Below are 16,806 nucleotides of genomic sequence, written 5' to 3' on the forward strand. Positions count from 1 at the left end.
CTCCGTACTTTTTCCCCTCCGCTGCTGAGCTCACTGCACACACCTACTTACACACCCACCCCTTAGGCCAGCCTGCTGGCTACAGTCTTCCCAGAGTGGACCGGAGTGGCCAAGCAATGGACCAAAGGAGGGAGAGAGGTTCCCATGCCACTGGTGCTGGAACTGGCGCGCCACCCCGAGGTATTTATAGCAGGCCGGCTCTAAAGGGCCGGGAGAGAGGGCATGCTTGTTTTCCTTTCCATTCCCCAGGCACTTTCACCAGGCCTCACATGTGGGTGTTAAATATATATCCAAATACTGGGAGCAGCATTGTGGGGGCAGAGAATGGGAGGCAGTGGGCTCCCTTGGAACAGGAGTGTGTTGGGGGGAAAGAAAGAAGGAAAGAAAGAAAGAAAGAAAGAAAGAAAGAAAGAAAGAAAGAAAGAAAGAAAGAAAGAAAGAAAGACTGTTCATATGGTGGAATGGTGCTCAGATGGGACAGAGAGGTACGCTCAGTTCCAGCTCCAGGATCCACACACAGATCATAACGTTAGTGCCGAGCTGAACTCAGCTCATCTGGCGACTGCAAGATCTAGAGGCAGAACGCGGTCCAGACAAAACAAGGGGGCATTTGCCGAGATGTGGTGGAGCAGAGCTGTTGTGTCCTCTAAACATCAAATGATTTCTGGCTGCTTTCTCTGTAAACTGTGTGATGTATGCCCCCCTTTCCTCGCTCCCCTCCTTTTTCTCTCTTTCTGCATGGGAATTCCAGAGTGACATTATTACTATGATGAAAACAGACCCTATAAATACGGAGCACTATGATGAATATAACAGCGATTATGGGGGCTGCGATAATTAGATCAGGAAAGAAAGAGAGACTCATTGAAGTTGGCTCTGTTTTTGTGTTTGGGAATTCCTTTCAACCTTGTGTCTTAATGTATGAAGAATTACAGAGCCAACGGTAGTGTGGTAATCATCTGGGTCTCTGGGAGGGCCTCTTGGGGGCTCTTCAGTGATCCTCTCTCCTGTTTTAGCTCTCTGCTCCGACTCACATCTCTGTAACAGCCACCCTGCTCTCTGCTTTTTTAATGATGGTTTGGCCAACAAACAATTAATACGCTGCCCCACAGATGCCTGTTAAAAATGAAATAGCAGGAACTGAATGGAGTGCTCCCAAAAGGGGCCATCCAGCGGCTCCCACTATCTTTCCAACCAGTTTGTGCTCATCAGGTTTTGCCCTCGTCAGCAGCTCTCTCACCTTCCCAGGTCCAGCTTAGATCTTTAAGCCTTTAGACTGCAGCTTTAACAACACCCTGACCTGAGCCCCTGTCCAAGTCCCAAATGTACAGCAGCCATCCCACTAGCTGATTGCGTCAGAAAGATTCCACAGCCATAGCCTCTGTTTTTTCATACTTGTGGGAAAATAGCAGTTCATGTTTCCTTGGATGCTTCACACATTCCTCACCCTGTCTTCACATTGCAGGGCCCCAGAGTATGGGTATGGCCAGACCCAGTCGAGAGGAGGTGCTTGGCAAATAAGAGGTGTGGCTAAATGAAAATGGTAGGGAATTTTTTTTGTGTTTATTTAGGAGTGAGTCGCTAGGCGACGTGAACTCAAAAAGGCACTAATTACATTTCCCCGAGTTTGATGAGTATAACAGAACTTGGACAGGAACTTTCCAGCTCATTTAACTTCTCAGAACACAGCTGGGGAATTATAGATAACAGAACATCTGGAAGTCACAAAAATACTTCTCAAGCGTCTAATCCAAACTAATTCAAACGTTGCCACATCCTGTAATGAACGACATCCCAAAGCTAACTCGGTGACAGTTTCAATATTCCAAATCTTGTTGTAAAATATGCAGGCATCTCCGAGCGAATGTGGGCAAAGGTTCATGGATTCCAGATCATGCAGCATCTTTTCCGCAGATTTCCCTAACACGGGGAAGTACCTGAGACCCCACAGAGTTCTTACATAAACTTTTGTACTACTTTGTGATGTATACGTATATAGGTTAGCTTATTACTCTTGATCATACTGTAAGCTCTGCTACTAGATTCTTATAACGCAGCTGCAAGATTCATATCACACACACACGCACACTCACAGAGAGATACTCAGATACACAAATAGTGCACACTCTACTTGGTCACATTCTCATCACAGCTTGGTCTCATCCCAAATTCCTGACCTCAAAATTTCAAGACAAAGGTAGTTAGTCTTGATTTATGCACACTTCAGCTTAGGATGAAGAGAGCAGGACACAGAAGCAACGCAATTAATTCTGATCCTGAAAACATTATTAATGGTAATGTTTAAAACATCAAAGCCCAGGCTGACAGAGACACAGCATCTTCACTCTGACAAGATGGAACAGATGAGCTCACTTGAGTCAGTCAAGGTGAGGCACAGGGGGGAAATGTAATTTGTCTCCCCATTGATTTTCATTGAGATTTCCTGTAGAATCGGCGGTTCAAAATAGGTGAAACCCATGTACCCCGCGTGTGTTATAAAGTAGAAATGGCCACTGTAGGAAGGGTGGTGCCTGTTCTCTGTCACTGTCATGTGTCTACGTGACACAGATACATCATCCTTCGGAAATTTAAAAATTCTGAAGGTAGCTGACACGGGTTAGTGAGGAGGAGCCACTATTTTGTTTTAAACAAGAACACTGAACTCTAACAGTGGACATGAGATGTAGGGGGCAACCGAGTTTGCTCTATTAGTTAGAATGTACACCGATCAGGCATAACATTATGACCACCTTCGTAATATTGAGTAGTTCTCCCTTGTGCCTCTAAAACAGTTATGACTCATCAGACAATGAACATGGGTCTCCTGAGGGCATCCTGTGGTGTCTGGCAACAGACTGTTGTTAGTGGAGGGCTTTGGGTCTTATGGGTTGAGGGGAGGGGCCTCTGTAGATCGCACGACAAATATTTGATCAGTTTGAGATCTAGTGAATTTGGAGGCCAGGTCAACACATTGTGCTGTTCTTCATATTTTTTTGAGTTGCTCCTAAACTGTTGTGTGTGTCTGTGTCAGGCTGCATCCTGCTGGGGATGGCTGCTGCCATCAAGGAGTGTCATTGCTATGGGGTGGCGGTGCCTGCTGGTCTGGTCTAGGTGGGTGGTGCATGTCTAAGTAACATCAACGCAAATTCCAAGTCCAAACTTTTAACAGAACACCGAAATGTCACCAGATGGCCAAGATGGTCTCCTGTCAGTGGTTTTAATGTTGTGGCTGATCAGTGTATACAGCATAAGTTCATAATGTCTGAGTGAGCCAGTGAAGAACCCCATCTCTATCTGTGAGGACTCCTCACTGTAGCTTTGGGCGCAGGGATAAAGCTTCTCTCACTCCCACATGTTCATTTACCCCCCACCATCACACCAATTGAACCAGGGAGTCTGGGGGGGGAGTCACATTGATATTCACTACACATCTCCATCCCCCAGCCACAACCATCCCCACTGGAAACATTATTTCATTACATATATTATGCATTCAGCATAAGGGAGTTAGTGAATGTGCAGTGTGTAGATGCGCGTGTGTGGGTGTGGGCAGACTCAGATGTTTCCATCTATGTATACATGGCTGTGACACGCCTGTTGTAAAAAGAGTTTTAAAGAGGGTGTAAAAAGATATACTGCCTCGGGGGTCCAGTAATAATGGTACTTAGTTTACTTTGTGAGAACGAAGACAAAATATTTATTTCATACTGTTTTGTGTCAACATTAGAAATGTGTTTTTGCAAGTTTTACCGTGTGGCGGGACGAAGTTTCCTGTGGAGACTGAATGCATTTTCTCCATTTATCTTAGCATGTGCATCCACAACTGGATGTACACTGTGCATCATGCAGAGCAGGAGATAAAAGACAGACAAAGAGGACAGAGGAAACAGACCAGAAAGACACAGAGATAGAGGCAGACAGATCTTTCATACAGCCCATTGCTCTTTGGGCGCTCGTCCAGATGTCACCAGAGCAGTTTTTATTTGTTAATTTCTTGTTTTAAAAGCCCCCTTAAAAGCACCTGCCGCCTTTCTGTCAATTTGTTACGGGGCTCAACACAATACACTCTTGTCTGATCTGTACTGGAATCAATTTGGAAAAGAAACCATTTCACCTCTGATTAAGGACTTCTCTGTCTCTGCTGTGGCATGCTGACCTTTCCAGAGGTCTGTCTTGTGCTGCTAGGAGGGGCCAGCCAGATGATATGCTGGGCTAATTAGACTGATTGACGTCAGCAGGCAGGGCCTGAGACTGGCTCGTATTTGAACCTTCAGCCATTTGTCAGCATTCACAATCACTTCTATGTCATGGGCCCTCGGCCTCGCAAGTCAGATACAAGGCTTAATTTCATTTTATACGGTATACTCAGCCTTTCCCTGCAAGCATTCGATCATGCATTTCTCCCTTTAATTTTCTCACATCTGATGGTATCATACTATAAGGCCAGTTAGAGTCTCATGAGCAATTTTGCTGAATTTCGTTCTGTCGTTGGGGATCTTGAGGTGGTTGCCCCAGGACGTCTATCTGTGCGATCTCACCTTCTCGCATGAACGCTAACTATGGCGCCGTAGTCAGGGCCGTGTAGCGCAGGTTTAACATCTGTATCACGGTCTTGTGTAACGTACAAAACATGGACGTCCCTAGAGGTGCAAAACGCTGCTTTCAGAAGAGAGTTCAGAGTGAAGAAGTCCACCGGAGATCAGCTCTCACTCCAAATTCCGAGCACTTTGCCTTATACACCTAGAGAAATGTTGCCTAAAGAGAGGCCTGGTAGAGAGAAGCCTCACCTCCGGTTCAAGCGGATTCCTCTGCCCTTTTATTTGCTCTCGTTTGGCTGCAGGGAGAACGTGCTCCACTCTGACCTGGGGGCACTCATCCAATCAGCTCGCTATCTGCTGCAAGGGCCTCCATAATAGTGACATTTTTCCACCTCGTCAATAAAGTGGTGAAAGCCACCCTCCACCCGCTACTTGACCATTTAACTTCTTCCTGAAAAGGCCCTTTCTTTCTGTCTGTCTCTGTGTCTGGCTGAAATCAATAAAAGCAGAGCAAGGAAAGAGGCCAATCCAGCAGCTACATTAACTGGTGGTCTCAACTGCTGTACAAAGAGGATGGCGGGCAGAGAAAAGGATACAGGAGAGCGGGCAGCGAGTCTTTTTCATTCAAACAACAGTGGGATAACTCACCTTGGTGTGGTCTGCTAAGACAAATCAAATTTTAATAGTGCTGAATTAAAAACATCCAGAGCAGAGATGAACCGGGGCGCACGCGCACACACACACAAACACACACACACACACACACACCTGCGTATTTTAAAAGGCAAAACCGAAAAATGTTCATTCATTCATTCATTTGCACCGATTGAAAGATGACAATCATATGCAACAGAACTGACACATACATTGACACACATATAAACTCTGCAGTCTCTAATGATCGTTTGCTTGCCATGACTCATTTAGCAGCTGCATTCACACATCACCACATGTCTGCAGTGATTGACATAATGGCATCAGAGTGAGAACAAAATGTCTTCCAATAAAGGAGCAGGAGGGAGAAAATGAGAGAGATGGGTTACATCTATGCCCGTGCTGAAATGAGTGCAGTGCTTTGTTTGGTTATGCCGTCTGAGCTGAAATTGATTTCTGTGAGAAGCATGCACCAAAGAGCCCCTGCATTCAGATGAAATAAATAACACACTCTCGTAGAGATGGGAGGCTATGCGGAAGACGGAACAGAAGGTGAGAAATGGTTACAGGGAGGAGGGGAGAAACAAAGATGGATGAGGTCAAAATGAATTTACGAGGGAGAGAGACAGAATAGAAGGAAATGTGGTATGATACCAAATGTCTTCAGCCTAGTGCGGCACTGAACAGACACAGCCTGGAAGACATCTGGAGCAGTGGAGGATAACAGCCACACACCACTCTCCAACCACAGACAACATGATGAGGGATTAAACTTCATTACAACATGTTATGGTAATGAATGGGCTGCGGCCAGCTCTGGATGTGTTGGAGTAATCACCACTCTCCGGCATATGTGTTGCTGACACTTCCTACTGTGTTTCTGAAGCCATGTGTCTGTAGATTCTCAGAAATCCAGGACAAGTGAAATGGCTGAGGCCTAAGAACATCCAGGAGGTCATTTCCACATCAAACCATGCAGAGGAGAGCTAATTAAAAAATGTAACGTTTAGACAGTTACTGTCATTTGAATGAGCTCCCATAATTAAATTAAAAGTGCTTTTTAATAGAAGGCCTGGGCCAGACATTGTGGTCTGGACCAGTGTCTGGGCATCTGAGTCTAGGGTTTGTGCCAGAGAGGGTGGGGGACAGAGAAAACCCAGAGGGGTGAGGTTGACTCTAGGTCGCAGTGACTGCCTGGCCTTATGGCTGACAGATGTTAGTCTGGTTCAAGAAGAGTTGTGATTCTGGAAAAAGTTACACCACACTGTGTTCCACACTGCAATTATCTTTTCTGCGTAATGAAACATCTCATACATCATCACTCAACAAGACATAAGCAAAAGCCGCTCCCTGGATTACAACGCCTCTGATAAACTGTTATGTAGCTGCAAAGCACTGAAGTATTCTAGCGTTTCAGCTGGCTGGCCTGTCAGCAGCGTTCCCAAGTGGAGCCGCAGCATGTTTTTGCTGTCGACAGAGCACAGCAGCCTGCTGTGGTTGGTGTACTGCTGCTAATGTTGCTAATGATCCCCACAATGGAATAACAAAGACTGGAATGGAGTCTTTTTATTTACAGTAAGCTTCAAAGTGTGAGAGTCTGAAGGGAGCAAGGATGGGAGCCAGAAGGAAATCCTGTCCCCAGACTGCTCAATGTTATTCTCATGACAGTACAACAGGGACATACTGTGGATAGGTGTTCCTCCACATTGGCAACCTATGAGCTTTCCTATGTTTGCTAATGTCTGTATACAATGTGACTTCTCCTGAGGGTTATTAGGTGGCACATTTCCCAGACTAGACGTGTGGATACGTAGGCAAGCATAAGGTTGGCATTAAGGCTGAAGTGCGTTTTCCCGGGAAGGATACGAGAGCAATGATAATCGAAACAACGGCGGATCATTAGACTGGGGTTGCTTGCAGCCTCCTAATTTATGCAAATTAATTTCTTGGCTGATGTGAAGAGAGAGGCAGCGAGTGGCACGGCTTTGTGAGCAGACAACATCGAACAGCGAAAAGATTAAAATGCTGCACTCTACTTTGGGGGTCTGTAAAGTTTAGCAAAAGCTAGGGAGGGCTGTGGTATACCGAGCACCAATGACAAAATGCAGACTTTGCCAGCCCTCTTCCTGGCAAGGCGTCGGACAGGCAGCCAATCAGGTCCGCGCTGGCTCTCCAGTAGGCGAATGGCATGGCATGCTGGCCCTCTCGTCGCCCCGCCTACCCACTCCGCTGCGCCGCAGCTGCCCAGAATGATTTTATAAACATTTTGCCAGTGGATCAATACCTGTATTGATCAACCATTGTGAGAGTGATCCGTCTAAAACCCAGAGCAGCCTAGAGCTCAGAGATGGGAGGAGCGAAAGAGAGAGGCTGCAGAGAGGATGGAGAAAGAGAGAGAGTCTGCAGCACAGTGAAAGGGAGAAGAGGTACAAGGGAAGAGAAGGGAATCTGAGAAAGAAGCAGACGCAGAGCTGAAGGCAGGTGGGGAGGCAGATTTCGGAAAACGCTGCCAGGCCACTGTGGGGAGAAGCCAATGGTAATTGCTTTCTCATTAAGTAGGGGGGTGGGCGGGCAGGGTGGCTAATGAGTACGGCGGGTAAGTGACAGACGGTAGAAATAGTGTGAAGAAATGTGTATATGTGCACGACAAGGGGCAACTCCAACGCCTGAGGTTTCTAGTGCCAGCACTTCTTTGGCCTGCTGTAGCATGTTGAACTCTTAGAACCATTGTTGCATGTGCATAGGAGTGAATAACTGCATGAGGTTCACAGGGACTGCGTTTTTGGGGGGGCGGTAGGGGAGGGGGGGCTGCTCATGGGAGGAGTAGATGTTCTGCACAGAAAAAAATGACAAGAAAACGATGCTTTTGCATTTATCACTAACCGTGTTGTGATTGTTTGTTCAATTTAGGACAAAATGCTGCCTTCTCTTCCTCTGAAAAGAAGTAGCTGACATGATCTACACTTTGCCTCGGCCTCAACGTGGGACGCGAGAAGGCCTGGCACATATCGCTGTCATAGATTCAGCCAGTACAGTAAAAACCAAAATGGGAAATTCGTGACAAATGCAGGCTCTAGTGGAATGGAATAGTCTGCAGCCTGGATACAAACAGCCATGGAGGAAGAAACTGCAAACATCTGGCCGAATGAAGACAGTGTAAACTATGGCAAACAGCAGATTGTTACAGTTTTGAACTGCTGTGGACATACAGCTGCTGGCTGTGGGATCTTCTTTTGATATTTTGACAATTCACTGGATTGGAAATCATTTCTAGCCCATTTTGAATTCTGTGGGAATTTCACTGAATAGATGATTTACTGGACCGCTCACCGACAACAATGAATGTTGATTGAAGGCTTCAGACAGAGGAGTCAAAAGGCTTTTGGTATAATCCCCCAATGCTAAATGGAAATCAAGTTTCCGTTGATTGATTTAAAAGGTGACTTTCTTGGCATAACTGTGGATTGGAGAGAAGATAAAACCCTCAAACTGTTTGTGGGCAGTGCTCATTACACTGTTGCACTGGTGCTTTGGAGTAAGAGCACTGAGAGAAAAAGGCCTGCTCTGTATATATTCACTCCTTTGTGAACAAGGAGCTGGACTGCATGCACCTATATGCAATACTGTGAATAAACTGTAAAAGAAATTAAAAAAAAGATTTATGCAGTGTATAATGCAAATGCCTCTACGTGTGTGGTGGTACTTACCCTCGGCTGTTTTACACTAACACTGAAAAACTGCATTTGGTTGGTTTAATAGTTAGTAGACAAAAGAATGTTACAGGAAATGATACAAGATGGTTGCCAGTAGAGCTTAATTAAACTGTGCAATTTAATAATTCATGAAAAGAAATCTAGATGTTGAATGGTCATCTATACACTGTACTTTTTATTGTAAGCAAACTATACTTATACTACATTTGAGCTGGAATTCAAATGGGATCAACCAGGAGATTCAGGGAGCAAGTGTTCAACGTGCACAACGCACACTCATCCCCACTGATGAGTAAACTGCAGTGCTCACGAGTAGTGTGGTTACAGCTCACGAGTGTTGCGCAGAGAAGCCGAATATAACCGGTGACCGGTGATTAACATTGACCTCATATGCAATCACTGTCTGATTAGAAAAATATAGACGAAAATAAAAGTGACTAAGCAAAACCAAACCATTACATTCTCTGTAGATGAGACAGATTCTGTGTGTGACAGCCTGGCAGGAGGCTGGTGGGGGCATGTTGTTTAAAGTCTGGGTGAGACAGTGACACACAATGCAGGAAGTCCAGTTGGTGTAGCAGAATATGTGTTTAAAAAAAATGTTACGTAAGCACAAACTGTGTCAATTAAGAGGTCCGAGTAGAAATAGAGCATTCACGTTGGAATAATCTAACAAGAATGTGTGCTGGCCAACACAGCATCTTGCTGAAGGACGTGTTGCATGTCAGTTAAAGCTGAGTCACGTTAAATGTTTCCCAGACAACCCTTGTATTGTTTTGCTGGCAAGGACCCTGGCTCCATTCACATGAACGAGAGGACTGGGTTTGCTCATGCAAAGCCAAAGTTAATCTGCCAGCAACCTTATTTGGCTACACAAAGTGTCTCAATGTGATAGGATTGCGCACCATTTTCAGAACTCTGTGACCGAAATCAGTTTGAGCGATTTGTACAATGTTTTCACTATTAACGTTATTTATTGTCTTCATAGGAGGTCACTACATTTAAACGGAAAGGAATCATTCTTTTTGGCCATTAGTACAAAGAACCTAAACAGTGGTAGTGGTTTTCCAATGGCCTTTGCTCATACTGTCGCCCTCTTATTGTCTCTATCTGCTTCATTTCAGGAAGCACGTCACTGAAGCGTTATCACTTACACAAAGATTTAATTCATGTGCTATCAAAGCAGCACTGGGACATTGAATCATTTTCTTGTTTCCTTTCATCCTTTATGTTTGAGTCCCACTGCCAAAAACAGACCCTTGGATGAGTGCCAAACAATAAATTAGGGTCTTCATTAGACACATCAAATCTAAATTACTATTCAATTAACAAGCCAGTCAACCTGAACTAATCAACCAATTAGGCCGGGTGTGTACACAGAAAAGCTAACAAAAGCGCACGGGTCCCCTGGGAAAGCAGTAAAACACTGCAGAAGAGAGACGGTGCAAATGAGAAGCTACTGGTGGAGGAGGGATAAGGGAGGATCAGAGAGTGGCAGAAGGTACATGTGACAATGGGATCACCATTAATGCCGGCCATTTTGGGGAGGAAATGAGTAAAAAAAATTATAAAATGAAATAGGAATGCATTGTTCGACAGCATTATATTTTCAGGTTAATGTTTGCAACAGATGTTTTCATGCTAATAAAATCCGCTTAAAAAAAAAAGAGACTGCTTCTCTGACAGCAAACACTGGCCCTGCTCCAAAATTTAAAATCACTTAATTTGATTAAAGAAAATGTGTCAAACCAGGTAAAGGTGAAGCTCAAACTCAATACGAAGCCGAGCAGCGACTGCGCCGGCTGAGTCTCTCTGTGTGGACTGACTAGTTGTAAACACAGTCACATAATATCTGACAAATAATGTTCAGAAAGAACAATGAGTTCGTTGAATTCCCTCTGTCACTCATCTTTGGTGAATGCTGTGGCGGAGTTAAAGGCTTTGTCAGTGTGGTGCTGCTGCCAGGATGTCTGTGTTGGACGTACCTTTGGGCCACAGGAGATCTTGGTAGGCAGCACAGGCTGTTCAAACGTCTTCTCCGCACACGCCCGACTGCAACCTACCAGCGAAACAAGCACACAAGAGATGCACACGCTTACATACAAATATAGAGAGTAAAGCCAGGCCGACACCGGGTTTTAAAGCTCATCCTGATATTGGTGAGTTTGTCTGGGAGAAAAATATGAAATATAAACACATGGTGTTGATACAGATCCTTTGGATTTAAAAATAAATAAATTGGGATTAAGGCACTACATTTCCACCCTTGCCACCCTTCACATCTAAATGTCTAAGCTCCGATGGTGCTCCACTGCAGACTGGAGGGGGGGTGCAGAGAGGAGAACACCATTATTGTACCAGTAAATGTCAGAACAACCCCGTCTAATTGTACCATTACTAATTCATGTTTATTAATGCAGTGATGTATGATGGGTCTACAGACAGACTGAGTTTGTCTGTGCCTGTCATGTACGGCTTATTCTTTGTTGATGGGGGGCTGCAGGGAGTGTGTTAGTGTTAGACAGGGAGGTGGGTGTCATGCAGATGGTGCGTGTAGCGACAGTGCCAAGTGGCGTGTGACTTTAACATGAAGGCAGAGAGGGTGCAGCGGTTGACGGATGGCGCCGGGATCTTCCGCTGGCCCGGTGCCAGGGCCCCTGGTCCCCAATGCCCCAGCCCCTTGCTACCCCAGAGCCTCTGGGCAAGCACCACGGTTATTGTTTTCACTGCCAAGCAATTAGCAGCACTTAAGATTTATTTAGTCATGCTCTAATGTGTGGTAATTAGCTTGGGGCCCGAGCAAGCCTCTTCATCCCACCACCTTGTCGCTCACACTGGAGCAATGCGTCAGCAGGAGACAGTGAGGGAATGCGAGGGGAGAAGCAGGAGGTACAGAGGGTGGGAACACGAGGGGAGGTGGAGCAGAGCTAGAAGGATTACAAGAGCACCAACCCAGCTCTGTGGATCAGCACTTTTTAAGAGATCTTCAGGGGCCTGTTGGCTGAACGTGGAGCAGGAGGAAAGGGCAAATACAGCCCAGTTACACTTTTATAGAATGCTTTGTGGAAAAACACCCCTGACACACACCTCGGCCTGGCAGCTCGGTTTGTCATATGGCCCAGGGGGATCCGCCGGCCTATCACATGACCATTGAAATGACCTTAAAGGGCTGTTTCCTCAACAAGCTCAGGCCACTCCTACTGGCTGGACTGACGTTTGGAAAATACAGCTTGGGTCACTGCATAATGTGTGATGCATTCGGCCCTCAGGTTGGAATTTAAAAAAGGAAAAAAAAAAAAAAAGATAAAGGCAGAAACCAGGCCAAACAGATATGCAAAACATGACAAGGGTAGAGTAAATTAAAAGAAAAATATTGCCAGACCAATGCTAAATCCTCCACGGTTGCACTTATCCATTATGCTTTTGGGTGTTTACATAATATCACGCATGATATAAATGTGAGTTATGTCATAGCAGTTTATAGCATATAGCCTGGGATTAGAGGAGAATGAGCACAATCAGCGAACAAGAAATGTTTTTCCCTTTTAAAACAGTACATTGTGTTATAGCAGAAGCTCAGTGAATACATGCAAGCAAATGAAGGTCAAAGGCAGGTTCAACTGCATACCGCATCTAATACATATGCATAAATGAAACCCATCAATCTTCGCTGGTTGGAAGAGGCAGGAGACTCTCTAAATATTAAAAACGGCATGTGGAAAACTACACAGCGTATGTCTCTGATCATGAAAAAACAGCCCCCCAAAAAAAAGAAAAAAACTGCTGATGCAAAACATCGCAGTAGCCATTTTTGTGTTTATTGTTTGCCTGGCAGATGCACCCTAATCGTCGCAGAACTGGGCTTCCTCATCACCTAAAATTGCTATGCAGTCTGGTACGGCGGTGCTTTAAATGAAATATCACTTTCCATTTTATATCTCGGGACAGCGTGGCGCTCCGAACCAATCAGAACCTCACAAGCCAACCCCTGACCTTTTTCATCTCAATATGACTACCATTATCTTGCAGAAAATTAGAAGCGTCTCGCTATTGTTCCGTGGCGACAGGGGGGTGGAGGTTATTTAAAGATAAATGCTTTAGTGTTCATGATCCATGCGGCAATCGCACGCCACCAACACGGAGCGGAGGAGAAACACGTCTTCTGAAGCCTGGTGGCTGCACATGCGCACGCAGAAGGCTGTGCGCTGATGGATTAATGTTGATTGTTTAGTGCTAATGTAGCTCTAAGTCTGCCTTGTAAACCTGCCTGTCAGAGTTGGCAGGTTTCACATGACGCTTTTGTAATATAACGCGAGTACTCAAATGAACAGCTTTAATGCACAATTTAGAGCACAAATTTTGAAAGGAAACCCAGTTATAGCTTTTATTTCAGCGGTCTCCATAGGCAACTGGATCACTGCAGGCTGTCTTATAAACATGAGTAGCAAGAGGGATAATGTCCTCCTGGTAACAAAGCCATTAGGTGACAAATGTGAATAGGACTGCTGTAGGACTGAAATGACATGACAACATGATGCTGTGGGTGTGAAAAGTAGCTGAGCATGCATTAGCCTTTTTGCGCACTCTCCTACGGAGGTAGACAACAACGGATCTCTTCCGTGCAGCAATCTAAGCAATACTTTCAAGAATCAACAATATATTTAAATGGTAAAAACCCACAGGCTCTTATGTGCATGTTAGCTAAACATTCACGCATCTGTCTCTAAACTGTGTGTGTCATATTATGTCTGTCTGTCTGCAGCTGTATTTAACTCAGAGCTCTACTACATAACAGGATTAATGACTGTTTCAGAAATAAACATTCATCAAATTAACATGCTTAAATTAAATCAGTAAATTTACTTGGGAAACAAAATATTTTAACAAAAATAACATAATTTATGAGAAAAAACACAACCATCAGTCAAAAAAAGAATTCAGTTTTTTACCTTTGTCGCATTTTCACAGACATGCAGTATCTATAGGTGGTATAATGAATATTTCATTAAAAACGGTCTGTACAGTCAAAGGCAGGCCTGTACTCTACTACGTCCTTGAGTTCACACATCTTCCTTCCGGTGACCATCCATCACCGAGAACCTTTTCACAACAGCTTTACACTACGGAGAAAACCCCAACATGTTTCATTACTAATATGTTGCTTGTTAACTTAAACAGTAGAGCTGCTAGCAATAGCTTGGCCCATCTGCATTCACAGCCAATCTAACAGTTCAGTGTAACGTGAGAAATCCTTCATTTGATTTGAGGGACTTAATCTGAAATTTTACAGAGAATGTACCCATAAGGACTGCACACGTGTTTGATTGAGGCTATTCCATTTGACTGTTAAAAATAATTCACTTACTGTGTAAATAGGAACACGCAATGATTGAATTTAAACACAAGCTTTACCGACTACCTCATATGTATTTAATAAACAGAAAAGTCAGAATGCCAGTGGTTACAAAAAAATAACAGTGTCATTCTTGGCTCTTCTTAAAAGTAACAAATAACCAGAAGTTCATTTGAATGACCAGGGAAAAAAAAAAAATGTATTTCAGGTAAATATAGAAATAACCATATGGTTATTAAGCTTCATTTAACTTCTACTGAAACACACCTAGCTCACTGAAAAGTATAGATTAAAAGTGTTTACTGGCTTTATGTAGATTGTAGATTTATTTTTAAAAATAATTTAAATAACACACAGAATTTAATAAGAAAATATGACTACCAATAACAATTTTTCCATTTGTCCAAAGCTCTGTGTGTTTCAGGTTTGACCATGAAATCACGAGAAGGAGGATTTCCATATTTATCCTCAAGACAAACAGAGGAATATTATCACTGCACAAGGCGGTGTCTGAAACCAAATGATACCAGCTCCACAATGAATTTACTGTAGTTCTGATGAAGGACTTGCAAATGTTTTTTTGCAGGGCATCAGCTGCTCCATCCAACATATGTCGGTAAAAGGACACGTTTCCCAAATAAATGAATATATTAATGCGTTTTACTTCCAACATTAGTTAATATCTATAATGGTGCATGCATAATGTTAGAGTGTCACAGGATAGTCCTGCTTTAAATGTTATATTTCCATGATTGGTTCATTCCCTCCATTTCCTGTTCATTGTGTGCGAGCAAACTCTATTGTCTGTGGGTAGATTCTGCTCGGCCCTCAGAGGGGCCATCCCCAGGGAGCACTGCATCTTTTATTAATCAGGGGCGCTGCGCCACAGCCCCGCTTATCTAATTTAGCAGCCCGCTTCAGATACAACTACGCTGGGCTTGGTGTGGAAAGAAGGGACAGCGGTGTGGGGGTGCAGTTGGGTGTAGATAGAATGGGGGTTGGGGGTGCTTCCTTTTCGCTCCCTCCAGAGCGCGGGTGATGCAGGGGGTGCTGGGACGGAGACGAAAGGGGAGGCGGCGACTTATCGGACACCTCGTCACCAAGTTTTAGGACTGAATCACAATACAGCAAATTACCTTCTGCTGACAAGAAAAAAATGAGCATGGCCCCCATATGAAAAAAAAAAATAGGATTGTCAGGAAGAGGTGACACATTGATTGCTTAGTATGCGCATCCAGAAGGCTGGGGTTCAGAGGCGTCCTCCCTATATATATGTAGAAGAGGTGCAGCAGTGCACAGCACAGCCATGAGGGGGGAATGAGAAATTGAAATGCAATGTTAGATTGGAGTCCCTTCCTCAAGCCAGTCTCTCTAAGCTTGCCCATATTAGTCCACCACCATATCATAGTACAGCCACGTGTGTTATGGTGAACAACCTTGAATCGGCAACCACAAAGGAGGAAGCAGATTGTGCTCCTTTAACATAGTAATGCACTGAAGTATTGTCAGGAATACAATAGAAGCGCTGCGCCCATTTAAACGTAAGAACTGTAAACGTAACCTATAGTCTATAGGTGTGTTGTTCTTCTCTTCTGATAGTCCCTCCTCCCACTTCTCTCTCATCTGTGTCAAGGCCCAGATGAATCAGTGTCACCGGTGTTGAGAGCACTTACTGTCAACCCTTGCGCCCCGAGCTACAGCACTGATGGACACAAACTATAAAATATCAGGCCCCTGGGGAGTCATCGCTCAAGCACTGCCCCGCAGCCCCGAGGGGGTGCGATCTGGTCAGTGTGCATGTGTTTCTGTGAGTGTGCTGAGAGAGCAATAGGGCAATGTGTTTGTCCGGGTACCTGTGGTGAACATGTAAATATTGCCCGTATGTGCAATCGTGTGGACAGTGTCCACATCGTTTGCATGAGAAGCAGGTGAAAGGGCTCGCTTTAAAGAGGGAACGGAAAAAATCTAAGATCCGGCTCCCTTGCTTGTGCCACAGCAGTGACCCCCCCGACTCCGATCACATTCCATAACTCTGCGTAAGCTCGGCCCATGTGACAAAAACTACACGCAGGCAACTGTATGGGACAGCCGCAAATGAATCAATCAATAAAATCAATGGCTCCGTCTGAGGACACGTCTCGCATCAGCTGATGAGTGAGCGGTATGAACTCCCCCTCCCGCTCTACTCAGGAACGGGGACGGCGCAAGAAGTCGCACAGCTGCTACTGGAAGAGGGAGCGGAGGAAAATCAGGAAGTGAGGGAGAAGAAGCTTTCCATCCCTCTGCATGAAAACCCCCATTCTCCACAGGTCACTGGGCGGCTATTCCCTCCTTTCAATTCTGCAAGGTCAAGGTTCCTGCCTGTCTGCGCTTTTGCCTAAGCACGTGTGCAACAACACTTGTGTGAAAATATAAGGAACCACGGCATGGCTGCGCACTCACGAGATGAAGCGTTGCGCGATGAAAACACCAATTAACACAATAAAAATTGTCTCTTGCCATGCCTTTACCACATCTCTAAATATTGACTATTCACTTAGACTATGTG

The 16,806-nt window shown here is 44.7% G+C and overlaps 1 protein-coding gene and 1 long non-coding RNA gene across 4 annotated transcripts in view; one reads left to right on the top strand and one right to left on the bottom strand.

The window, feature by feature from the left end:
- Positions 1-16,806, bottom strand: part of zfhx3b (zinc finger homeobox 3b) — a 316,707-nt gene that overhangs the window by 151,815 nt on the left and 148,086 nt on the right. For all 3 annotated transcript variants that reach the window (XM_047580259.1, XM_047580258.1, XM_047580260.1), the window contains one exon: positions 10,891-10,964. The gene's annotated coding sequence lies outside the window, so the exon portion shown is untranslated. The remainder of the gene's footprint in view (positions 1-10,890; positions 10,965-16,806) is intronic.
- LOC125005179 lies at positions 7,472-8,868 on the top strand. Its single transcript, XR_007112424.1, has 2 exons — positions 7,472-7,728; positions 8,103-8,868. It is a non-coding gene; the product is annotated as an uncharacterized LOC125005179 (long non-coding RNA).

The sequence above is a fragment of the Mugil cephalus genome, chromosome 3, assembly GCF_022458985.1.
Source record: "Mugil cephalus isolate CIBA_MC_2020 chromosome 3, CIBA_Mcephalus_1.1, whole genome shotgun sequence".
NCBI lineage: Eukaryota > Metazoa > Chordata > Actinopteri > Mugiliformes > Mugilidae > Mugil > Mugil cephalus.